The sequence below is a fragment of the Ursus americanus genome, chromosome 20 (assembly GCF_024610735.1).
Source record: "Ursus americanus isolate L20-20 chromosome 20, mUrsAme1.1.p, whole genome shotgun sequence".
NCBI classification, from domain to species: domain Eukaryota; kingdom Metazoa; phylum Chordata; class Mammalia; order Carnivora; family Ursidae; genus Ursus; species Ursus americanus.
Window position 1 is genome coordinate 22392247 of NC_142146.1, and position 25629 is coordinate 22417875.

The window sequence follows — 25629 nt, forward strand, 5'->3', positions numbered from 1 at the left end:
TGTTGGCAGAACAACTTTTGAACAAAAAACCTATCATGTATGTGTGAATGACTATGCATTTGGTATTGAGTACAGAATTTTCTCTTTCTTCAGCTTAAAAAAAAAAGAATCTGATCTATATCAGATCAGGGTGGTATAAGCAGTCTTTTTTTTTTTTATTTATAATGATTTTTATTATATTATGTTAGTCACCATACAGTACATCCCCGGTTTCCAATGTAAGGCTCGATGATTCATTACAGGGTGGTATAAGCAGTCTTAATCAAGTATCTCGTTCTAGCTAATAGTCTAATAAACAACAATAATCACACACCCAAAGACAGACAGTAGTAGTACCAGACACTGAAAAATCCTCCATCTTACCATCACACGATACATTATATTCAGACATTGAGGAATGACTGACATTTGATAAGTATCTCTCTTTCCTTCAAGCTGGTCTGACTCTCAGAAGCCATTTTAGACAAGCACGCAACCCAGGAACTCTCTCACACAGGAAGCGAGCATGAATGTTGGCAACGGAGCTGAGCATATATCATCTCATCATTGGGTCAGACACAGAGACTCACAAGCTGAACACCTTATATTTAGTTCACTTATTCCACATTGAGGGCAAATTTATGTTCCCATCCATTAGAAGGGAGAGATGATAAACCACCGCCATTTTTTTTCTTTTTAAATCGAGAGTGATATAATGGCTACAACAGAATCAATTGCTTTGAAAGTAATGGGGTGAGGCTGTCCACACCATTACTTTCAGCTTCGGCTTCTTGCCAATTCCATCCAACAGACATTGTAACTGGGTTCAGTGATTTGCACATTCTGTATTTGCAAGTTTACAGAGTTTTTGGATTCTTCCCCTTTCCGTGACAACACACACACACACACACACACACACACACACACACACACACACACACCAGGGAAATAAGGAGGGCTGGATTTCAGCAGTTTCCAGAGGGAAATTCAGGCCCCACTCTACCTTTTGGAGATTATGAGTTTTAGTTCTACTATTACACAGACTTTGTGCCTTTGCACAAAAATTCTCATTTCACAAACAACTGCCTCTTGGACACGTTGAGAGTTGTGTCTCAGAAAATCCTTTCCTATGGTGCTGGTGGGCCACTCATCACGGCTGAGATTTAATTTCCACTCCACAAAAAATGCCATCAGTGGAGAAAAACAAAACAAAACACCCTACTAGTTTGATTTAATCAGGAATGGGTCTGAAGAATGCAAATAAGGAGGATAGTGTCTAATTATTTTTCCATTTTTATCTCCATCAAAGCACATTAATTCTGAAATGTATTTTAAAAGATGAACACTGATTTTCAAATTGGGACTTGAGATATGCATGTATGTTTCCTTTTCTCAAGAACATATCTTGCATCAGGCTTTGTATTGTGGGGAGACAGATGTTCATGCTTTTATGTAATTGAAATGTATATCTAGGTTTAACTTTATTTATATTTAAAAACCAAATATAGGGGCATCTGGGTGGCTCAGTGTGCTAAGCTTCTGCCTTCAGCTCAGGTCCTGATCCCAGGGTCCTGGGATGGGGCTCTCTGTTCAGTGGGGAGCCTGCTTCTCCCTCCCCCTTTTACTGTACCTCCCCCTGCTTGTACTCTCTCTCTGTCAAATACATAAATAAAATCTAAAAAAACAAAAAAACAAATATAATGTAACAAAATAAAATGCTCACAGCCATTTATCCATTTAGAGAAAAATTCTTTTGTGTAGCAAACTTCATAGAGATGTAGACATTATAAGAAGTGGCAAAGATTCCTGGTCCAGGAAGGAAATGGGAAGGAGCTAAGTTATTTCTGATTGGCCAGATCTGGAAAGCAAAATTTGGCAAGAGGAAGAAGAGAAAATGTGGATTGCCCCAGAGCTTGTTCTTAAGTGACTTCAAAACTACCTAGGTCCCTTCAATGAAAATCCAAATGTAATTACTATATTATATTTCTGTTTTGACTTATTTTTAATTCCTCAATGCCTCAAAGTTTTGCCATATTTGCACATTCTTAAAATCTCCTAAGAGGGAAACTCTGGGTCAATCAACATTTCTCTCCTCTTTCTTCAGGTTCAAAGACTATCTTAGCAAAAATAAACAACGAAACAACAAACAGTGAGAGAAGCAAGGGACAAGTGTCCCTCAGAGCATATCAGATAAAAACAGATCATTATCACTGTAAGTCCAAAGGATAGAGATAGAGGACTTGGAAGCTAGTCTTTTCAGAAGAGACTTAAGATGTTAGGAGAAACCCTAAACACTGCCCAATCATTCGACAAGACAGTCAGCAGAGTCAGAATTTTTCTACTTCCTTGAACTTTAGAAAGACCTTACAAAACTTCTTCATCTGTAGTCTTCAAACTTTTCAACATCTGGAATTCACATATTTGAAAGAATTGATTTATCAAATCAAATTCAACGCTAAGTAATAATACATTGTGATGTTTCATTTTATGGGCCAACTTGGCTAGACCACAGTAACCAGATATTTGCTCAGCACTAGTCTGGAAGACCCTGTCTAATAGCCTCATTTTATTATTTTGTTCATCAAATGACATAATGAATTTTTACTCATCAGAGATATATGTTACGAGATAGAAAGAATGCATCTTCAACAACTCCTATATTAGTTTGAAAAGAAAAAAGCAAAACTTAAGTTATGTAGGGTGCAAAAGGAAAACTCAAAGACATAAAAAAGATTCAAAAAGGAACAGCTAAATGGCCCTACATGACACATATTTTGCTCCACAGGGGGAAGAGCAAAAAGGAGAGGAATAAAGAGAGGGAGAAGATGGGGGGGGGTGGGCGAAGAGAGCTGCCCAAGAGATGAACATTAGCCAACATGCTATCATCATTTATCAACTGTTTGGTATGGGAGGAATTAATGGACCCAGCAACAAATCACGTTCAACACGGTGGGGAGGTGACCGAGGTGTGGGATTACCCCCGGTGTGCAAGGGTGTGGGGGGGAGATGGGAATGATTTCAGCAGCTCTCAATAAGTCACAAGGCCGAAAGCTGACTGTTGCCTTCTGACCGTAATTATTACACTTACTGTTTCGAATAGATTTAAGTCCAGCTAATACAAAGCAAGGATGATTAGCTAGATGAGAATCTTTTGTTCTGATATGAGAACAATTTCCATTGGGCTTTTGAATCATGGCATATCCCTAGACATTAGAGAGTAGACTAGGAACATTTGCCCAGTCCAGCATCTCTCATCTTATAGACGAGGAAGTGGAAGCTGCAGAGAAGGTTAATGTGTTTGACTGGACTGAGTCATAGAGTTACTAAACAACACTGGCATCGATTTTCCGGTTTTAGTCTGTGTTTTCGGGTTTTAGATTTTTTTGTAAATTTATTGATTTGAGAGAGAGAGAGAAGGAGAGAGTGCAAAAGCAAGGGGAGGGGCAGAGGGAGAGAGAGAATCTTCAGATTCCCCGCTGAGCATGGAGTCCGATGCGGGGCTCGATCCCAGGATCCTGGGATTGTGACCTGAGCTGAAACCAAGAGTTGGACACTCAACAAACAGCCACCCAGGCATGCCTAGATTTTTTTTTTTTTTTTTTAACTCTGTAGAGTTTTTATACTCCTTCCTAAGGGAAGTCTTCGTTCCTAAGTGGATGGGGGTACACAAGTTTCACATTTGACTTGTTCCCAGCTTTCCCCATTCATTTCATCATAATTTCTTGGGACATTTTTAAAATGGAAGATGTGTTTTGCTTTAAAATAAGACCCTTGACAGTACATGAGTCAAATTATGTTTGTGGCTACTAGAGACACTTACATGCCTGCCACCTGTCACATCAGCTAGTATGGAACATTGGCCCTCTTTCTGACTCGCCTCTCTGTTCCACATGGAAATTGCTAAAACAAAATCTTGCTGAGGAAGTATGAGGATGTGTTACAAATTGGATATCGTGGCTGAAAACAACAAGCCAGTAGCCCCACAGTATGTAATTTGTCCCTGAGATCAAAAGTAAAAAAAATCTCTCAAAATTCTTTTTCTTCTTTTCTCTTGAAAAACAGCACAAAGGCAATGCACTCATTGGGGAATTAGAGGCCAGTCTGTGATTAAGACAACGGTTTAATCATGCAGGGAAGGATGGCCAGAACATTTATTTGTGTTCAATGAGCTGAGATAATTTCACCCCTCTTTCTAGATCTCCCAGAAAAAGATTTTTTTAGGGCCATTCAAAAACGGAATGCCTTTAACACTCACCCTTTATTTTAAGGACCGAGAGGAATGTTTGAGTCATCCTAATGTCACAGAATTTTTCCTGAAAGGGGAGGAATGTGTCTCTTTGCTTTGCATGGCCTTGGCCTTAAATGTACTGAGTTGATGGGGGAATTTGACGGCTTTTGTTCTAAAGTTAGCCCTCATTCTCCATTTCAGACTCCATGGGGGAAGGACTGAACTTTGTAATTAATACTCAGGAAATTAGCAATCAGCAATGGCAGAGATTAAAAACGGGTAAGTGGACAGATCTCAACTGCCCCTGACAGGCAAAGGCCAGTGAGGGGCTCACAACGGCAGAGATTCCAACAGCAGCAAGAGCCCTCTTTTCAGCTTGTTTTGATTCTTTTAAATGTACTCTATTCAGTGTCCCGGAAGTGTAAAAGCAGGTCTTATTTTTGCCACCGTGCCTCTGACTATTTACCTTGGAGGTATTTTTTTGTTTCATTTTGTTTTTATTTTTGTTTGTTTTTAAGGGAGTAGTTGTTTTTGCCACATTGAGAAGTACTCTGATGAGCCGAAATGAGGTGCTTCATCAGAATTCAAAAATATTTTTTCTTCTCGTCTTGCATAGAAATAATAGTACCTAAGAATTAGCTTTTGATCCAGCAGGACTTGAGAGGACAGGCTACTTATCCCTACAATAAGGGGCCATTGAAAAATGAAAATTGACATTTTCTTGAGAGAGCAGGCTGTTTATTGGAGGAGTCGTGAACAAGAGTAGCTGGGATCCTGCTCCTTGGGGACCACTTATGTTGACCTTTTTAGAAGGAGAACTTATTGGGAAGAACAATAAACTCCTGATTGACTCCATTATATACAGAAGTGAGAGAATGTTCACAGAATTACAGACTCTCAGGAACTGTTTCTCTGCGCGTGTGCTCATGTGCTCAAAAAGGGAAAAAAGGATTGTTCCTCCACCTCAAAATTTAGGGCAAACAATTCATTGTGTGTCATCGACTCAGTTTCAGGGACGTCCTGGAGATCCTGGGATCTAGCTTCTCTTACTCAGTCTTGCCTTTTATACAATAAATGCTCAGCAAACTGTTTTGCCCACCAAGGGTAGCCAGGGCTCAAGGATGCGGGAGCGCCTCGCTGCAGGGTTCTCAGGAAGACCAGGTTCAGCTGGACCACAAAAGATGATACAACTTCCACCTGAGACTTTTGTGAGGCTTGTTTTGGGAACCCAGCTGCTACACATTTGAGGAAACCACAACTAGCCTATGCAGAAAGGCTACTTGCAGAGGACACGTGCAGGTATTTCAGCTGACAAGCCCAGCTACACTCTCAGCCCACCGCGAGAACCAGGTTCCCAGCCACGTGACTGAGCGCTTTTAAGAAGCGGATCTTCGGTCCCACACAAACAATCCCATCTGACGCTACACGGACCGGAGAAGTCTTCCCTGCTGGACCCGGCTGGACCCCGCTGGACCCTGCCCAAACTGTAGACTTGTGAGTTGATTTAGTTACTTTACGTCACTAAGTTTTGGGGTAGCGGTTTACACAGTAACAAATAGTTCAAACAATCGCTAAAATGTACGGTCTGGATTAGCCAAGTGTGATGTTAGACCATGGACTTTGAAATCAGACAGACCTGGGCTCCCACAGGATCTCCAAAATTAGTTACTGGGCTACTGTGGGCAAGTTCTTAAACACTCTGAATCTCAGAGACTTTATTTACAAAATGCCAGTAAATAACACTACATTACTTGCAGCTGTTTTGAGAATCACACGAGGGGCTGAATAAAAAAACACTTTTCTGCTTTATCTTTTTTTATCCTAAGAATTTTCTTGATGCAGATAAGCAGCATATATACAACTTGCATGTTTTTGAAATGATTTGTTTTTGAGGTTCTTTCTCCTTTAAATACTAGGTAAATAAAATTTTAAATACTCTTAAACATTGTCCCAGTTAAGAGATTTTATTTCTTGGTATCTAATAAGAAAGAGAACTAGATTAAATTTTGCTCTTGGAAAGAGTTTTTGAATCTTTTGGCATTCACATTTTTTTTAATATAGAGATTTGCAGTTAGCAAATCTAATATAAGCATAAGAATTGGAAAAGAAGTAAATATCTATTTGCTGATGATATGACACAGCATACCCAAGACAATATATGACAGAGTTAACACAAATGAAAAAGAGTTTAGGAAGAGAGAAAACGTAAAATTAAAATAACCAAGTCCAAGTCCTTACATTTAAACAACACCCACTTAAAATATATTTGTACATACTTTTTCTAGGACTTGAAACTTCTTTCCCTGTCTTATGCATTTAGAATTTTTTCTGGCCCGTCATCTATGGTGAAAGACACACAGAAGGAGGTGAACCTACTCTGAGGTACATATACATTTCTATGTATTTTTTAATTTTTGAGCCAAGAATTTAATTTTAGAGTTTTGTGACCACTTTATTAAGGTATAATGGACATTAAATGAATTGCCCATATTTAAAATGTATAATCAGATTAAGTTTTGAATGCCACTCCAGGTTAGTTTGTAATTTCTAGAATTATACATAAATAGAGTAATACAATGTACATTATTTTTGTAGCTTATTTCACTCAGTATAATTATGTAGATTTATCCATGTCGCTTGTGTCAGTAGTTTATTCCTTTTTATTGCTGAGTAGTATTCCACTGTATGAATGTATGACAGTTTTTTAATCCTTTCAGCTATTAATGGACATTGATTTATAACTGCTAATTACATCTGCTTCTAGTTTTGGCTACAACAAATAATGTTGCTATGAAAACTCATGTATGAGACACATAAGGAAATGTGTATTTGTTTCTCTAGGAATAGAGTTGAGAGATCACATGGAGGATATATGCTCATGTTTTTAAGAAATGGCCGAACTATTTAACAAAAGGAATGTTTCACCAGTAGTTTTAGACTATCAGTCACTCCCCATTGCCACCAATGGCTGGTCAGTCTTTCAGATTTCCCGAATATTATTCTGTTATTTATAATTTAATCTCATTTTGATCACAGAAGTATTTGTATTATCTTTTTTTTTTAATCCATTGAGACTTGTTTCATGACCCAGAATACAGTCTATCTGTATAGATGTTCCAAGTACACTTGGGGGAAAAATGTATTTCATTCTTGAGTGGAGTGTTCTCAAGATGTCAGTTAGGTCAAGTAAGTTGATAAGATTTTTCAAGTCTGCTATACTTTTAATGATTTTCTACCTATTCTATCTTTTATAGAGAACAGCATTGCAATTTCTAACTATAACTGTGGATTTGTATATTCTTGCAGTTCTATCAGTTCATATGCATTTTGAAGCTCCACTATGTTCATTAATGTTTAATTGCTATGTTCTATTGATAAATTGTTCTCTTTATAATTATGAAATTATCTTCTTTACCCCTAATATTCTTTACTCTGACATCTACTTTGTCAAATATTAAGAATAGCTACTCCAGTTTTCTTGTGATTACCGTGAACATTGTATATCTTTTCCCATCCTTTTATGTTTAACCTATTTGTTCCTTTCTTGTATATAGCATATAATTGAATCTTGTGATTTTATCCAGTATAATATCTGTCATTTAATTGGACTGTTTTTATCATTTATATTTGATTTTGGTTATTGATATGATTAGGGTGAAATCTATCTTTTTATTTTGTTTACACTTATGCCATTTATACTTCATTGGGGTTTTGTGTGTGTGTATTAAAATTGACATGTAACAGTTACAGGTGTACAACATAACGATTTGATATTTGTATAGATTGCAAAAGGATTACCACAACAAGTATAGTTAACATCCATCATCATATATAGTTACATGTTTTTTTCTGGTAATGGGAACTTGAAAGATTTATTCTTAATAATTCTCAAATATGCAATCAGTATTATTAACTATAGTCACCGTGCTGTAAATTATATCCCCATGCCTTATTTATTTTATAGCTGGAACTTTGTACCTTCTGACCTTCTTTAACAATTTCACCCCCTCCCCCACTGCAACTCTGGCAACACCAATCTGTTCTCTGTATCTACGAGCTTATTTTGTGTTGTTCTATATATATGTGAGATCATTCAGTTGTCTTTTTCTGCTTGACTTACTTCACTTAGCATAATGCTCTCAAATTCCATCCATGTTGTTGCAAATGGCAAGATTTCATTCTTTTTTTGTGGCTAAATAGCATTGTGTATATGTATATTACCTCCTTATCCATTCATCCATCGTTGGACACTTAGGTTGTTTTCATGTCTTGGCTATTGTAAATAATGCTGCAATGAATGGAGGGTGATGCATATTTCTTTTTGAATCAGCGTTTTCATTTTCTGCAGGTAAAGCCCAGAAGTGGAATTACTGGGTTACATGGTAGTTCTATTTTTAATATTTTGAGGAATCATTACACTATTCTCCATAGTGGCTGCACCAATTTACAATCCAACCAACAGTGAGCAAGAGGTCCCTTTTCTCTACGTCCTCTCCAATACTTGTTACTTCTTGTCTTTTTTATAATAGTCATTCTAACAGCCATGAGGTGATTTCATTGTAGTTTTGATATGCATTTCCCTGATGATTAGTGATGTGGAGCATCTTTCCATGTGCCTGTTAGCTATATGGATGTCTTCTTTGGGAAAATGTGTATTCAGTTATTCTGCCCGTCTTTAAAATATGGTTGTTTGATTTTTGCTATTGAGTTGTAGTTTTTAATATTTTTGGATATTAACTCCTTTCAGAGTTGTGATTTACAAATATGTTCTCCTATTTAGTAGATTGCCTTTTCATTTTGTTGATTTCCTTTGCTGTGCAGAAGCTTTTTAATTTGATGTAGTCTCACTTGTTTATTTTTGCTTTTGTTGAATTTGCTTTTGCTGTCAAATCCAAAAACAAAAAAACAAAAAAAACCCCAACCAAACAAAAAAAACCCCATCACCAAGACCAATATAAAGGAGCTTCCTGCCTATGTTTTCTTCTAAATGTCTAAGTGTTTTATGGTTTCAGGTCCTACATTCAAGTCTTTAATATATATTGTGGTAACTTTTTGTCTATGGTATGAGGTAATAGTCTAGTCTCCTTATTTGCATGTGGCTGTCTAGTTTTCCCAACACAGTTTATTAAAGAGAATGTCCTTTCCCCATTGTATATTCTTGCCTCCTTTTGTCATAAATTGACCATATATGTGTGGTTCATTTATGGGCTCTTTAATCTTTTCCATCGATCTATGTATCTGTTTTTCTGTCAATACCATAATGTTTTGATGACCATAATTTTGTAATACAATTTCAAATCGGGGAGCGTGACACCTCCAGCTGTGTTCTTTAAGCCTGCTTTGGCTGTTTGAGATCTTCTGTGGTTCTGTAAAAATTTTATGATTGTGTGTCCTGTTTTTCTGGAAAAATGCCATTGGAATTTTGATAAGGGTTGCACTGAATCTGTAGATTACTTTGAATGGTATGGACATTTTAACAATATTAATTCTTCCAATCCATGAGCATGGAATACTTTATTCTTGTTATTTTTAGTTGTTTTAGAGGTCTTTCACCTCATTAGTTAATTTCTAGATATTCTTTTTGATGCAACTGTAAATGGGATTGTTTTCTCTTTCTACTACTTTGTTATTAGTATATGGAAACACAACAGATTTTTGTATGTTGATTTTTGTATCCTGAAACTTTACTGAATTTATTTATGACTTCTAACAGTTTTTTGGTGGTCTTTAGGGTTTTCTGTATTTAAAATCGTCATCCACAGATAGTGACAATTTGACTTCTTCCTTTCCAATTTATGTTCCTTTGATTTCCTTTTCTTGCTTGATGGCTCTTGTTAGAACTTCCAATAATACGTTGAATAAATGTGGTGAGAGTAGGCATTCTTGTCTTGTTCCTGATCTTAAAGGAAAAGACTTTAGCTCTTCACTATTGAGAATATCAGCTATAAGCTTATCATACATGGTCTTTATTATGTTCAGGCATTTCCCTCTATACCCGCTCTGTTGAGACTTTTTATCATAAGTGAATGTTGAATTTTGTCAAATGCTTTTTCTGCCTCTATTAAGATGATCATCTGATTTTTACCCTTCATTTTGTTAATGTGGTGTATCAAATGATTGATTTGCAGGTGTTGAATCACACTTGCATCGCTGTAATAAATACCACTTAATCATAGTGTATGATCCTTTATTGTTGAATTCAGTTTGCTAATATTTTGTTGAAGAATTTTGCAACTATGTTTAACAGGAGTATTGGCCTATAATTTTCTTGTGATATCCTTGTCTGGTTTTTGATCAGGGTACAGCTGGCCTTATAAAAATGAGTATGAAAGCATTCCCTCCAATCAATTTTTTTTTTTTTTAGAGGAGTTTGAGATGGGTTGGTATTAATTATTTTTTGAATGTTTGTAGAATTCACCAGTGATACTCCCTGGTCCTGGACTTTTGTTTGAGTTAGTGATCAAACATCTTCCTTCTCTTTGCTACTATCTGGTCTGTTCATATTTTCCCATTTCTTCTGATTCTTTATTGGGTGATCGCGTATTTCTAGGAATTTATCCATTTCTTCTAGGTTGTCCAATTTGTTGGCATATAATTCAAAGGCTGACTTTGAGCCTTTATATTTCTGTAGTATCAGTTGGAACATCTTTCATTTCTGATTGTATTTATTGAGTCCTGTCTCTTTTTCTTGGTGAGTCTAGCTAAAGGTTTGTCAATTTTATTTATCTTTGTAAGAACCAGCTCTTAATTTCATTAATATTTTCTATTGTCCTTTTAATCTTTATTTCATTTTTTTCGTCTCTGATCTTTTTCTTTTCTTCTACTAATTTTGAACTACTTTTTTCTTGTTCTTTGAAGTTTAAAGTTAGGTTGTTTATTTGATAATTTGTTGTTTCTTGAGGTAAGCCTTTATCACTGTGAACTTCCTTGTTAGAACTGCTTTTGCTGCATCACATAAATTTTGTATCTTCTATTTGTGTTTGTCTTAAGGTATTTTTTTTTTTATTTCTCCTTTCATTCCTTTATTGACTCATTGGATGTTCAATAGCATTTTGTTTAACCTCCCATATTTGTGCATTTTCTAATTTTCTTCCTGTTGATTTCTGGTTTTATGCTATTGTGGTTAGAAAAGATGCTTGATATGATTTCAGTCTTCTTAAATTTATTGAGACTTGTTTTGTGGTCTAACATGTGGTATATCCTGGAGAAAGTTTCATGTGCACACGAGAAGAATGTGTATTTTCTTTTTAAATGAAATGTTCTGTATTTATCTGTTAAGTTCATCTTGTCTAATGTGTCCTTTAAAGCCAATGTTTCCTCATTGATTTTTCTGTCTGGATAATCTATCCTTTGGTGTAAGTGAGGTATTAAAGTCCCCTACTATTACTGTATTGCTGACTATTTCTCCCTGTAGGTTTGTTAATATTTGCTTTGTATATTAGGTGCTTCTATATTGGGAACATAAATATTTATAAATGTTATATCCTCTTGTTGGATCCACTCCTTTATTATTACGTAAAGCCCTTCTTTATCTCTTATTATAGTACCTTTGTTTTAAAGTCTATTTTGTTTGATAAAAGTATAGCTACCCCAGTTTTTTTTTTTTTTTCTGTTGTTGTTTGTTTTGCTTTTGGTTTCTATTTTCATGGAAGGTCTTTTTCTTTCTCTTCACTTTTATTCATGTGTGTCCTTAAATCTGCAGTGACTCTCTTGTAGGAAGCATATAGATGGGTCTTGTTGTTGATCCATTCAGCCCCTGTATGTCACTTGATTGAAGAATTTAGTCCATTAATATTTGAAGTAATTATTAATAGGTATATGCTTATTACCATTTTATTAATTGTTTTTTGGCTATTTTGTAGTTCCTCTTTATTCCTTTCTTCTCTTGCTCTCTTCCTTTATGGTTTGATGACTTTCCTTAGTGATATGCTTAGAATCTTTCTCATTATCTTTTGTGTATCTCCTATAGGATTTTACTTTCTAGTTACCTTAAGGCTTATATATAAAAAGATTGTATTTATGACAGTCTATTTTAAGTTGATAACAACTTAAGTTTGAATGCATACTTGAATGTTTACTGTGTCCCCCTTCCATATTTCATCTTTTTGATGTTACACTTTACATCTTGTTATCCTGTGTGTCCCTTATTAGTTTATTTTGTAGTTCTAGTTATTTTTCCTATTTCTCCCTTAAACTTCATACTAGCTTTATAATTGATTAATCCATCACCTCTACTAGATCTTTACCTCTCTAGTGAGATTTATACTTTCTTGTTTTCTTGTTACTGATTAGCATCTTTTCTTTTCAGTTTACATAAGCACATTAGTATTTCCTGTAAGGCTGGTGTAGTGGCAATGATCTCCTTTAGCTTTTGCTTCTTGGAAACTCTCTCTCCTTCAATTTTGAATAATAACTTTGCTGGGTAAAGCGTTCTTTGTTGGAAGTTCTTTTCTTCTGGAACTTTGAATATATCATGGCTCTCTCTTCTGGCCTGTATGATTTCTGCTGAAAAATCTGCAGCAGATTTAGCCCTATTGAGGTTTCTCTATATGTAACAAGTTATTTTTCTCTTGTTGCATTTAAGATTTACTCTTTTTTTTTTTCCTTTAACTTTTAACATTTTAATTATAATATGTGTTGGTATGAATCTCTTTGACTTTACCTCTGGGCTTCCTGAATTTGGATGTCTATTTTCTTCCCCAGGTTAGGGAAGTTTTTAGACATTATTTATTCAAATAAGTTTTCTGCTCTTTTCTCGCTCTTCTCCTTCTGGGACCTCTTTAATGTAAATGTTAGCTTAATGTTGTCCCATACATATATTAAGCTATCTTCATGTTTTTATTTATTTTTTCATTTTTTGCTACTCTGATTGTATGAGTTCTATTGTCCTATCTTCAAGATCACTGAAACTATCTTGTGCTTCATCTAGTCTGCTGTTTAAATCCCTATAGTTTTTTTTTTTTTTTTTTTCAGTTCAGTTACAGATTCTTCAGCTCTGTGACTGTGTTTGGTACTTTATTATATTTTCTGTTTGTTGAAGTTTTTACTGTGTTCATTCTTCTCCCAAGTTTGGTGAGCATCTTTATGACTATTACTTTGAACTTTTCATCAGGTAAATTACTTACCTCCATTTCATTAGGTTTTTTTTTTTCTTCTCCCCCTGAGGTTCTATCTTATTTCATTTGGAACATACTTCTCTGTTTCTTCATGCTGTTTGACTCTGTGTTTGTTTCTATGTATTAGATGAAATAGCCACCTCTTCCAGTTTTGAAGGAACTCATGTAGGAGATGAACCTTATTGTTCAACCTTGCCCTAGCTCTTGGTTGTCCCTTGAACCTTTGTGATTCTCCAAGCAGCCTATTTTACTTTTAATAGCTCCCAGTTGTTGAGGGTTGCCAAGACCTGTCAGTGTCCCAAAGACGGGGATCTCAGTCAGCACCTACTTTCATACTGATTGGAAACCAGACCTTCAGGCAACAATTTTTATGTGTGTGTGTGTGTGTGTGTGTACACACACATACATATATATGTGTATGTATGCATGTGTGTGTGTGTATATATGAGTTCCCTGAGGGTGGTAGCCTTCCAAAAACTCTCCAATTGTTACAGTCCCATGGAACCCGGGAACACATATGTCCTGGCCTCAAAAGCCCAGCAACCCAAAGGGTGTCCCCTGGGCTGCAGCCTCAAAACCTGGGACACCAGACATATGTAAAGGCTCACCTTCAGGAGATCCTGGCACTGTGGAGCATGGAAGAGGAAGAGCGTGAAGATGGCATTTGCCAAGGAAGAAAAAAAAATGAAGAGATGGCAGTTGCCAGCTTTAGCAAGCCAGGAGAGCTCAAAGATGGTGCCTGTTGGTCGGAAAGTAAAGATACAAGCCAAGGAAAAGGAAATGGCTTTAGCAAGGTAGAAGAAGAGTATAAAATGATGCCCAGTGGTGCTTCTGTCCCCAGAGGCTGTCTCAATGAGCCCCTTCCCCTCCAGGACACTTTAATGTTAGCAAATCTTCTTTGATTGCCTTTAAATCTCCTTCTCATATAGTTTGGGTGCTTTTCAAACTGCTTTATCTGTGAAGGGCCCTGTGGCTAGTGCATCTGTGCCTGAGCTCTTAAAGCACAGTTTCTCAGTTTGCTAGAGCTCTTTAGATCTTATGGGAGTGAGTCCCATTGGTTTACAAGGCCTGAGGTTTGGGGGCTTGTCACTCAGATGCAAGTATTAAAAGTCAGGATGCCTGATGCAAGGTATGAACATTTGCTTCTGAGAGAGAAGCTCTGGATTTGTGAGATCCCTCCTTGATTGTGGTTGCTGCCCCGGGATGTGTGGGGGGTTAGGGTAAGACTGCGTCTCAGCCTCTTCTACTTGACTCCATGAGACCCCTTTCTCTTTTGCTGATGTGGAGGATCTGGCCAGCTAGTTTTCAGGCCTCTTGAGAGAGAATTTTTCCATATGTAGCTGTAGATTGATTGTGTCCTTGGGAGGAGGTGAGTTTAGCATATTCCTATTTCACTATCTTGGACCACCTCAAACTTAGTTTGATTTTCCTTTCTTTTCTCCCTTCTTTTGGATTAAATCATTTAAAAAAAGAAGTAACTATTTAATCCCTTTTTTGGCTTTTAATTTTTTGTTTTTTTATTATTATGTTCAATTAGCCAACATGTAGTACATCATTAATTTTTAATGTAGTGTTCAATGATTCATTAGTTGCATATCACACCCAGTGCTCATCACCACATGTGTGCTCCTTAATGCCCATCACCCAGTTACCCCATCCCCCTACCCTCCTCCCTTCTGTAACCCTCAGTTTGGCTAACCCCTCTTTTGGCCTTTTAGCTACAATTCTTTATATTGTTTTAGTGGTCATTTTAGAATTCATAGTTTACTTTTTTTTTTTTAAGATTTACTTATTTGAGAGCGTGAGAGAGAGAGAGAGTGTGTGTGTGTGTGAGAGAGAGAGAGAGAGAGAGAGCGCACAAGCGAGCACGCGTGCCGGGGCAGAGGGATAGAATCTTCAAGCAGACACCCCGCTGAGTGTGGAACCCAACACAAGGCTCAATCCCATGACTTATGAGATCGTGACCTGAGCTGAAACGGAGTCTGAGGCTTAACTGAGGTCCCCAGAGGCCCCTATAGTGTACATCTTTAGTTCTAGTCTACTTTCAAGTGATCATCTATTAGTGCACATATACTATAGCAAACCTCCAATAGTAGAGTTCAGTTTTTTCTTCTTGATTTATATGCTATGACTGTCATGAACTTTGTTTTTACATGTATTATAAAACCCAAAGCGCATTATTACATACCAACTAAAAAACATGGTGGAAATGTTAGAATTTCAGAATCATCATTCTACAACTATAATATTTTATTTGAGCAAGGAACATCCAATAACTGCTGAAATATTTGGATAAAAGTTTATTGGGAAACAGAATGTTGGCTTGCCTTTGTTTCATACCATATACCCCATAGACCCTTTATTGCTCATAAGAGGGAAAAGGTTCCTCTATAAGTAAGAGATGCAGTAGATGCCATCTTAAACTCAGAGACAAAACTTTGAATCTCTTTTTATAGAGCAAGTAGATATTATGTGCCTCTTGTATATTGCAATGGAAAGTAAATTACCTCATCTATATAGTGTTCTTGCCAAAAAAAATAAAGTTTTTTCCTGATCTAATCATAAGGATATAATCATACAAATACTGATTGTGGGATATTTTATAAAACAGGGAGGGAGAATGAGAGGGAGGAAAATGACAATGGGTAGGTGGAGTTAAAAAGCAAGTGTGCCAAAATTTTGACAAGTATTGAATCTAAATGAATGGTATACAAGTGTTAATGTATGACTATTTTTTCAATTTCTATCAGTTAATTTTTTTTGAAATTAAGTGTTTGTTTTTTTTAAAAAGGCGGGAAGTAGTTCTGATTATATCCCTGTAAGAATGTTCTTAACTCTGAACATTACTTGCTATAATGAATCTTGTAATAGGTAAAGGGTTGAGATTGCTTGTTTAAGGGTATGATATTATAATGAAATGGCGTCTGCCTAATACATAAATCCAGAGATTTTGTATTTTTTCACTTCAGGTTTTACCACACAGAAACCATGTTGGCATCTACAGATTTTAATTAGTGACACCCACCAGAGGTCATTATATATTCATTTTGTGTCTCCATTTTCTCATGTGGGGTAATGTCTACTTCCTACTACTGTGGTAATTAAATGAGAAAGTATAGATAAATCACTTAATGAAGTGCCCAACACATAGTAGATGCTTTATCAATAGTAGTTTCCTTTTCCTTGGACACTGTAGGTCCAGGTTTAGGTTCAGGTGGGTACAGCACCCTCTCTGAGTACCACAGTATTCACTGATTACCTTGAAACCTGAATTACCCCTTTGCCTAACATGAACTTCTAACCTAGTTCCCTGCCTTCTACTTGGTTACTTACGTAGCCCACGTACATCTAGGTCAATAGCACAATAGATCAGAATTTTTTTGAAGTTTATCCATCTTTGTAGTCCTTTTGTTGCATAGATCACTCACTGTCTTTTAGTTAGCGAAAGCTCAATGAATATTTTAGACTAAAAGAATTGTAAAATTTGGGAAAATATTTTAGCATCCTACCTTTCCCATTACTAGCAGATCTTTATTTGGAATACCTGAAAGTGTCATGATTTTTTACTCCATAATGAGCATCTACTGAAGCCTAGAAAATCTTCTGACCTCAAGCATAGACCGTGAAAGGAAATGAAAAGGAAAGCAAAGCAGAGAAAGTCATTTATCAATATACTTGTCATCTTTTTCTGAGCCTTAATTAAAATTAATCTCTGTTGGGGCTAACTTTTAAGCTTTTTTTAAAAAGCATTTTCTCTTTGATGAAGAAAAATGTGCTTGTGGATGTTCAAATACAACCTTTCATTTCTTTTCTCCCAATCTATTTTGGAGAACTTTTCTCCTATTTTGAACCGTTGCCACAGTAAACAATTATCACCTGTAATTTAGCACTCTGTCTACAGAAACTTCACCAGGGAGCTTTGGTGCATTGCCAGGTCAGGCAAAAAATGAGAAGGAAAAATAAAAATGTATACTTAATCTCTTTTTAGTTTTTATAGAGTAAGTAGAAAGAGTCCACAGCCCTCTACAAGAGCAGTCCTCAATTTTAGGCTGAAGTTTAAGACCTTTATACATAAAGCAGAAACATAAATCACATGGAAGAGAAATAAAAATCTGAATATGTTTAGTTCTTTTTAACGTTGAATTTTCAGCAATGGCACCCCTTCCAGAAATGATTATAAAATTAGATTGGAGATACAACTTTAATAACTATTCCAACTACTTTTTCTCTGTATTTTGGCTCTGAACAGCTGCAGTACACATTATAATACCACATCAAATTCAAACATGGCTTTATTTTTCTGAGCAGAGAGGGAACACCTGAGCACCTTTAGACCTTGTCTCAAATTCTCAAATACAGGAAAAACAGCAATGACTAAGGTTTTTTGGTTGGTTTTTTTTTTTTGTTTTTTTTTTCTGCTCTTACCAGGACAAAGCCTAAAAGTAATATTGGTGAAAAATCAACTTATCCCACATTGCCAATGTGGGAATAAGAGTGCCAAGGATGGCCTTAATAGAACTGCCAAAGAAAACACTACATGTCACTGTTATTTCCATCCCACTAGAACTCAGAGCTCCACCAGGTGGGGTTCAATACCATAATTTATCAACTTAATGACAACAAACTTGAATAGGAGGAATTTGTACCTACTGAGAGCTGGTGGAAGTCCATTATTATCTCCTTCATTGGACCTGAATTATCAATCTAATCTCCCCACTCTTTTTCTGTGTTGTCTTCCTTTTCAATAGAAGGGTTTAGGTGTAAGTAGTGTTCACAACCACCTTCAAAGTCTGGTTGACCTACAGCCTGCTACCTAATATTTCTCAAACACACTGTCACTCTGTTTTTTTCTGGTTTAAATGCAGATACCTTTGGAAGGAAATGATAGTTTGAGGAATTTAGGTCATTCATAATTAAGTGTGAATATGTTTAAAATGCTTTTTGATCAAGAGAGAGGATATTAGCAGACATAATTATCTCTGGAAGTTAGCAGTGAAGAAAGTGTAGTATGAGATAGAGGGGTGGAAAACCCCAAAATCCTGCCAAGATGTCACTGAGCAAGTGAGGGAACAAAGAGTTTGTCATGATTTTCCCAGCATTTCCTTCTGTTTTCCTAAAATGGATTCTTATTCTTTGGTGGTAGTTTCAATGGTGTATGTTTAACAAAGAGTTATTCTCTACCTTCATAAAAGTTACATATGTATTTTTAATCTCCTTTACTCCCAGAGAAGAATAGAATTTTAGTTCAGCCTGTGACCATACACAACTTGTAGGCAAGGATTTTTGTCTTATTTATTTTTGTATTCTGACACACACTTTAGTAAATCCTGGTAGAATGAATGAATGAGTGAATGAACTTCAGTTAATTGTTACTCCTCAACATGGTTCAGTACTAGTTCCCTCTATTCATATATCTCTTAGAAAGATCTTTGTTTCATTGCTTTCTAATTATCCGAGCAGACATTTCTTACCTGAACGCACTTTATGGTGTCTGCGTCATCCCCGGTATGCTCAAATCCACAAATCAGGGCATAATCTCCAGTTCTTTCTGACTGACTTTTTTGCCAACTATTCAAAGGCATTTTTTTTTAAAAAGGAATCAAGATGCAGCCCAGAGAGGGGTCATGCAGGATATTTTGCCTCCTAAATCACGAAACTAAGCTTAATTTGTGAGGAGATAGTTTTCTAATGCCATAGTTGATGTTTCATGCATAAGTCCCTCTAATGTCTTACCAAATATGAGATTTTGTAAGTTAACATCAAGTTTTTTTAGGATTTACCTTGTGAATGCAAATTTGTAATTTATGTGAGTTGTGAGAAGAAGTCAAGGAAAACAGGCTATCGTCTTACAGAGTCCTTCAATGATTTATGTGTTTGGCTTCAACTTGCATTACAATTACTAAAATATTTGAGCTACAATAAGCTGAACATTAAAGTCTTATCAAAGTCATCTAAATTATTAACTAGACCTCTGGCTAATTTGTGGAATCATGAAATATTATCAGGAAAAAGTGGGCAAATGTGGTGGGAGAAATTTTGGATCCTAAATAATGTGTTAAAGAAGGATAATTAGTTCAGAGGAAGGAGTTAAGATGGTGGAGGAGTAGGGAGAGCCCTATGACTGTCTAGTCCCTTGAACACAGCTACAGAATGGGCTAGGTGGGTGATGGGTATTAAAGAGGGTACTTGTTGTGATGGACACTGGGTGTTATATTTAAGTGATGAATCACTGAATTTTCCTCCTGAAAAATTCTTCTGAAACCAATATTGCACTGTGTGTTAACTAACAAATTTAAATAAAAATTTTATAAAAGGGTAATTAGATTGATTAAAGAGCTTAGTTGTGTAACCTTAACTTGAAATTCAGGAATATGGGTGTCTTCTGGACACTGTATATAAATTAGAATGGTCAACTGGATTTCTGTAAAGTATACACAAGAGTCCTAACAATTGTGATTTAAAGAGAAAATTGCTTCCAAGGTATTACTTTCTATATTCCTCTTGGATAATGTTCTGGCAATGTGCATTACTGTCATTCCCAATTTATGGCATCAGTATGACTGTATAGTATTTGAACATGGATACTTAAAAAAAACTCAACTATTTGAATAAGGAAACAACATTAAATAGGAACTGCAATAGTAAAAAAAAAAAAAAATCACATCATCAGGAACAACTACACACACTTAGGTAGTTGTCCTGATTTGTAGAGCAGAGTGTTGGCTCTGGGGGAAAAGGCTATGTAATAGGATCAGTGAATCCCTTCTATTGCCTAATGCAAGAAAGAAAAGGTGGGTGGGAGATATTGGCCATATAAAATCCTGTAGACAAAACTTGAAAAAATTCAGAATATAGGGATATGAGCAACCTAATCCTAAGAATAAATAGCTGGAAAATAGCCAAATTTATCATTAATATATTCTTCCACCATTTACTCATCGTACACACACATACACTTGGGATAGGAAAAATTGTCCTATAAAAGTAGAGTTTTCCTTTTGGTAGAAAAGATGCATACATAAAAGGGATTAACAGAATAAGAAAGCATAATCACTAAGTAATATTACAAAATGCAACACAAGATTTCATGATGGGTTGGGTTTTAAGGATAGAGAACAGATGTAAGTCTTTCCAAAAGGAAGAACTCAAGCTAAGATCTGGTTGCTTTCATAAATGCAGAGAGAAAAACAGAAATAAGTAAGAGATTCAGAGATAAGAGAATGGCTGGCGTTGATTTAATTGAAAGAGCAGTCTACCTTGAAAAATGTTTTATAGAAGAGTTGTACAATTTACTCACGTTTTGAATTTTGAGTAGATTAGTATATATGTAAAATGAAAGTTTTGTATATGTATACAAATGGATTTAGAAAATATTTCAAAATTGTTCAGTAACTCAGAAAAGAAAGTAGGGCAAGTGGGCACAACTCTGTATCTGATTGTTTCCCCCCGGTTTTAAGAAATATTTGAGATATGTCACTTTTATAAGGTTAAGGTGTACAACAATGGTTTGATTTACAAATACTGTGAAATGATTACCACAGTAGGTTTAGTTAACATCCATCATTTCCTATAGATGAAATAAACAGAAAAAAAGAAAACTCTTACGATCTACTCTCTTAACTTTTCTACATATCCTACGGCAGTGATAACTATATTCTTTATGTTGTACTTTATATTACTAGTACTTATTTATCTTCTACCCAGAAGTTTGTACCTTTTGACCACCTTCCTCCAGTTCCTCTTGCTCTCACCCTTATCTCTGGTAACCACAAATCTGATCTTTTCCTATAAATTCAGTGAATTTTTTTAAGATTCAGTATATAAATAAGATCATGTATTTGTCTTTCTCTGTCTGACTTTTACACTTAGCATAATGCCTTCAAGTTTCATCCATGTTGTCAAAAATGGTACATTTCCCTTTTTTCCCCCCAAGGCTGAAAAATAGTTTAGAGTGTGTGTGTGTGTGTGTGTGTGTGTGTACATGTACACACCACAACTTCTTTATCCATTTATCCGGTGATTAACACTTAGTTTGTTTCCATGTCTCAATTATTGTAAATGATGCTACTATAAAAATATGGGGGGGGGAATGCAGTATCTTTTGAGTTGTTGTTTTCATTTCCTTTGTATATATTCCCCAAAGTGGAATTTCTGGATCATATGCTAGTTCTATTTTTAATTTTTTGAAGAACCTCTATACCGTTTTCCATAGTGGCTGCATCAATTGATAACCCCATCATCAGTGCACAAGTGTTCCCTTTCCGCCACATGCATGTCAGCATTTGTTATCTCTTGCCTTTTAATGAGAGCCATTCTAGTAGGCATGAGGTGATAGTTCTTTTTGCTTTTAATTTGAATTTCTCTAAAGACTAATGATGTTGAGCAACATTTTTTGTGCATGTCCCCATTCCTATATATTCTTTAGGAAAAAAAAAACTATTCGGGTCCTTTGCCCCCTTTTTTAATTGGATTATTTTTTTGCTATTGAGTTGTATGAGTTCTTTATATATTTTGGATATTAACCTCCTATTAGATACACGGTTCACAAATATTTTCTCCCATTATTTGGTTGACGTTTCACTTTGTTGATGGTTTCCTTTGCTGTGCAGAAGGTTTTTAACTTGATGTCATCCTACTTGTTTATGATTTTGTTGCTTGTGCTTAGGTATGATTTCCATAAAATCATTATCAAGACTCATGTCAAGCTATTTCCATATGTTTTCTTTTAGAAGTTTTATGGATTCAGGTCTTACATTTAAGTCTTTAATCCATTTCAATTTAATTTTTGTTAGTACTGGAAGATAAGAGTCAAGTTTCATTCTTTACTTGTAAATATCCAATTTTCCCAGAACCATTTATTAAAGAGGCTGTTTGTTCTCCATTGAGTATTCTTGGCTCCCTGTCAAATATTAAATGACCATATATACTTTTATTTCTGGGCTCTAAATTCTCTTCTCTTGGTCTAGTTTTCTAGTTTACTGTTATAATGACAACAGCTTCATAGTATAGTATGAAATCAGGAAGTATGATGCCTCTTGTTTTATTCTTTCTCAGGATGTCTTTGGCTATTCAAGGTCTTTTGTGGTTCCATATATTTTAAGAATTTTTTTTTTATTTCTGTAAAAAATGCCATTGGTATCTTGATAGGGATTGCATTGACTATGTAAGTGGCTATTGGTAGTATGGACATTTTAACAATATAATTTTTTTCCAATCTACGAACACAGGATAACATTCCATTTATTTTTGTCATCTTTGATTTATTTCATCAATGTCTTGTAATTTTCAGAGTGGCTATCTTTCACCTCCTTGGTTAAACTTTTTCCTAAGTATTTTATTGTTTTTGGTACTATTGTGAATGGGAACAATTTCTTTATTTTTACTCTAGAAAATTCATTATTAGCGTATTGAAACACTACTGATTTTTGAATGTTAATTTGTATCCTACTACAACTTTACTGACTTTGCTGATTAGTTCTAACAGTTCTTTGGTTGAGTCTTTTGGATTTTCTACATATAAAATCATGTTATCTGAAAATAGAGAAAATTTTACTTTCTGATGGCTTCTCTTTTTCTTAGCCCAATTGCTGTAGCTACATATTTAAAAAGATTTTATTTATTTTAATGAGAGAGGGGGAGAGAGAGAGAGAGAGAGGACATGAGTAAATGGGGAGGGGCAGAGGGAGGGGGAGAGAGAGAAAGAATCTCCAGCAGACTCCATGCTGAGCATAGAGACTAACAGGAGACTCCATCTCATGACCCTGAGATTATGACCTGAGCTGAAACCAAGAGTCAGACACTTAACTGACTGAGCCACCCAGGCACTCCTGGTACTATATTGAATAGGAATGTCATGAATCAGCATCCTTGTCTTGTTCCTGATCTTAGAGGCAAGTTTTCAACTTTTTACCATTTAGTATGATGTTAGCCCTGGGTTTGTCTTATATGGCCTTACTATATTGAGATTTATTCCTTCAGTGCTTAATTTGTTAAGTGCTTCTATCATGAATGGCTGATTTTTGTCAAATGCTCTTTCTGTGTCTAATGAGATGATCATATGATTCTTTCATTCTGCTAATGCGATATATCACATCGTTTGACATGCTTATGTTGAACCATCCTTGCACCCTGGGAATAAATCCCACACCATAGTGAATGATCCTTTTAAGGTATTGTTGAGTTCAGTTTGCTAATATTTTGTTGAGGAATTTTGCATTCATATTAGGAATTTGACCTGTAATGTTTTCTTTCCTGTAATGTCTTCATCTGGCTTTCATTTGGAATAATGCTGGTCTCATAAAATGAGTTTGAGTGGTTTCCCTCCTCTTTGATTTTTTTTTTTGGGGGGGGGGGAGAGTTTGAGAAAGATTGATGTTAATTCCTTTTAAAATGTTTGATAAAATTTACCTGTGGAGCCATCTGGTTCTGGGTTTGCTTCATTGAGTCAGTAATCAAAAATCTCTCAATCGCCTTACTAGTAATCACACTATTCAGATTTGTTTCTTTCTGATTCAGTTTTCATAGCTTGTTTGTTTCTAACATTTCCATTTATTTTAGGCTGTCCAGTTTGTTGGTATATAAAACATCATAGTCTCTTTGATCCTTTGTATTTCTGGTATCATTTGTAATCCTTTTTTATTTATAATTCTTTGATTTGGTCATCTCTTTACAAACCCTGTTAGTCTACTAAAGGTTTGTGAATTTTGTTTATCCTTTTTTTTAATGTTTTTTTATTATATTAGTCACCACACATTACATCCCCGGTTTCTGATGTAAAGTTCGATGATTCATTAGTTGCATATAACACCCAGTGCACCATGCAATACGTGCCCTCCTTACTACCCATCACCAGTCTATCCCACTCCACCACCCCCCTCCCCTCTGAGACTCCCAGTTTGATTCTCATAGTCCATAGTCTTTCATGCTTCATTCCCCCTTCTAATCACCCCCCCCTTTCTTTATCCCTTTCTTCCCCTACCGATCTTCCCAGTTCTTATGTTCCATAGATGAGAGAAATCATATGATAATTGTCTTTCTCTGCTTGACTTATTTCACTTAGCATTATCTCCTCCAGTGCCGTCCATGTTGCAGCAAATGTTGAGAACTCGTTCTTTCTGATAGCTGAGTAATATTCCATTGTACATATGGACCACAACTTCTTAATCCAGTCATCTGTTGAAGGGCATCTGGGGTCCTTCCACGATTTGGCTATTGTGGACAATGCTGCTATGAACATTGGGGTGCATATGGCCCTTCTCTTCACTATGTCTGTATCTTTGGGGTAAATACCCAGTAGTGCAATGGCTGGGTCATAGGGTAGCTCAATTTTTAACTTTTTAAGGGACCTCCACACTGTTTTCCAGAGTGTCTGTACCAACTTGCATTCCCACCAACAATGTAGGAGGGATCCCCTTTCTCCACATCCTCTCCAGCAATTGTTTCTTGCCTTGTCAATTTTTCCCATTCTAACTGGCGTAAGGTGGTATCTTGTGTGGTTTTGATTTGAATTTCCCTGATGGCTAATGATTTTGAACATTTTTTCATGTGTCTGTTAGCCATTTGTATGTCCTCATTGGAAGAGTGTCTGTTCATATCTTCTGCCCATTTTATGATTTGTTTCTCGTGTATTGAGTTTGAGAAGTTCTTTGTAGATCTTGGATACCACTCTTTATTTATTTATTTATTTATTTATTTTTAAAAATTTTTTTTTTCCAGTCTTTAATCTGTAGTGTCATTTGCAAATATATTCTCCCATTCCGTGGGCTGCCTTTTAGTTTTTTTGACTGTTTCCTTGGCTGTGCAGCAGATTTTTATCTTGATGAAGTCCCACAAGTTCATTTTATCTTTTGTTTCTCTTGCCTTTGGAGATGTGTCATGAAAAAGTTGCTTTGGCCGATGTCGTATAGGTTGTTGCCTATGTTCTCCTCTATGATTTTGATGGATTCCTGTCTCACATCGAGGTCTTTTATCCATTTGGAGTTTATCTTTGTGTATGGTGTGAGATAGTGGTCAAGTTTCATTCTTTTGCATGTAGCTGTCCAATTTTCCCAGCACCATTTATTGAAGAGACTGTCTTTTCCACTGGATGTTTTTTTTTCCTGCTTTATCAAAGTTTAGTTGCCCAAAGAGCCGAGGGTCCATTTCTGGGTTCTCTATTCTGTTCCATTGGTCCATGTGTCTGTTTTTGTGCCAGTACCATGCTGTCTTTGTGATCACAGCTTTGTAGTACAGCTCGAAATCTGGCATTGTGATGCCCCAGCTTTGTTTTCCCTTTTCAACAGTTCCTTGGTGATTCGGGGCCTTTTC

The 25629-nt window shown here is 36.0% G+C and overlaps 1 long non-coding RNA gene across 1 annotated transcript in view; it reads left to right on the forward strand.

The window, feature by feature from the left end:
- Positions 1–5554: 5554 nt before the first annotated feature.
- The window catches only part of LOC123788335 (uncharacterized), a 144691-nt gene continuing 124616 nt past the window's right edge, over positions 5555–25629 (forward strand). The window contains exons 1-2 of the long non-coding RNA XR_006778473.2: positions 5555–5701; positions 6493–6589. This is a non-coding gene — a long non-coding RNA (uncharacterized LOC123788335). The remainder of the gene's footprint in view (positions 5702–6492; positions 6590–25629) is intronic.